Here is a 1626-nt window from a genome sequence, read left to right as displayed (position 1 = left end):
GAGTTCAGGCTGCACGGACTCAGCCACCCAGGTGCCCCGTCACCATGCTTGCTTCTAATTGACTGTCTCAAATGCATTTATCCTTTCAAGTTATAATTGCTATCCGATCTCTGTTCTCCAATGGTTTCTTCGTGGAAACCAAAATGCCAATATTTTGTCATAATATTTTAACTCTTTTAGGTATTTTATATTCTTTTATTTTTTTATTAAAAAATTTTTTTAATGTTTATTTTTGAGAGAGAGAGAGAGAGAGAGAGAGGGAGTATGAGCAGGGAGGGGCAGAGAGAGAGGGAGACACAGAATCTGAAGCAGCCTCTGGGCTCTGAGCTGTCAGCACAGAGCCTGACATGGGGCTTGAACTCACGAGCCATGGGATCATGACCTGAGCCGAAGTCGGACACTCAACTGACTGAGCCACCCAGGCGCCCTTATTTTATGCTCTTTTAATATTTGTATTCTCATTTCAAACTTCAAAACATGTTTCTCTTCTGCCAATTCCCCAAATAAAGTGTCAAATCTAATTTACATTTCTGGTAAGTCTGTCACAATTTTGATCCAATAATATTTTAAATATAAATTTATTTCAAAAACATTCAGAAACCGTTATAATGAACAGAAGTAGCAGAAAAGTCTTCCCATGATAATCAGGATGCAAACTAGGTGAAATACTCCAAAGGCAAGAAAAACACTGAAGAGATACAAGTACAGATTTGCACTACTTTTAAGGTCTTTGGGGTTGACATATTTTTGTTCTAAAGTCTATGGCAAGCCACAAAATGTTTGTTGGTGAGAGATTAAGAGTTCTCACATTTCATAGCCTGTACCTGTGTATTTTACTTATATAAACAAATCAATAAATGAACCCTGAGGGCTAAAAAAAAAAAAAAAAAAAAAAAAAAGAAAAGAAAGAAAGAAAAAGAAGCAAGCAGACCAAAGGCAGGAAGACACAAAAGCAGACTGGCTGGGAGACTGTTGCCAAAACAGCCAAGAGGTGAAGGTGACCAAGCCCTGGGGTGGTATTGATAGGAAAGATGAGAAATGATTGAATTCTGCATATATTTGGAAGATAAGGGATTTACTACTGGACTGGAATGGAGGTATGAGAGGAAGGAATGGAAGATAAAGAGAGTCTGCTAGTTAAGCCAACTGTGCTCTTTCCCCACGGGGGACTGCTGGGCCGTGGCCGAAAACAGTAGCCTCCTGGGTAGTGTACGCAGCCTGTTGCTTGTTGGGGTTGCCCTAAGGGACCTTGGAGACAGCCCTTTGCAGTGGACATTCATGTCTGGCCTCATGCTGTCTCCAATCTGGGCTCTAGACAGGTAAGCGAGGTGACTTTGGAAAGCCCCAGGGCACAGTGGCCTGGGTCCGCATTGGCAGTCGTCACGTCCATCCGTGTCAAGCTGCAGAAAAGGGAGCATGTAACTGAGGCCGGCCCTATGCAGGGCCAAGTTCAGGTTCCCTGGCTGCCGGAAGATCCACATCTCCAAGAAGTGAGGAGAAATTCGAAAACGTGGTGGCGGAGAAGCGGCTCATCCCAGATGGCTATGGGTTCAAAGACATCCCTAATTGTGGCCCCCAGGACAAATGGTGGGCACTGCACTCATGAAAACCTCGGTGCTGTCCCCT

At 43.7% G+C, this 1626-nt stretch overlaps 1 non-coding gene across 1 annotated transcript; it reads left to right on the top strand.

Annotated features, from left to right (window-relative positions):
• Nucleotides 1-1127: 1127 nt before the first annotated feature.
• LOC125155881 (small nucleolar RNA SNORA70) lies at nt 1128-1261 on the top strand. Its single transcript, XR_007148397.1, has one exon. It is a non-coding gene; the product is annotated as a small nucleolar RNA SNORA70 (small nucleolar RNA).
• The last annotated feature ends 365 nt before the right edge of the window (nt 1262-1626 follow it).

Source organism: Prionailurus viverrinus, chromosome F1 (genome assembly GCF_022837055.1).
Source record: "Prionailurus viverrinus isolate Anna chromosome F1, UM_Priviv_1.0, whole genome shotgun sequence".
NCBI lineage: Eukaryota > Metazoa > Chordata > Mammalia > Carnivora > Felidae > Prionailurus > Prionailurus viverrinus.
The sequence above is the reverse complement of the archived record's forward strand: the minus strand, read 5'-3'. Positions and strand labels throughout refer to the sequence as shown.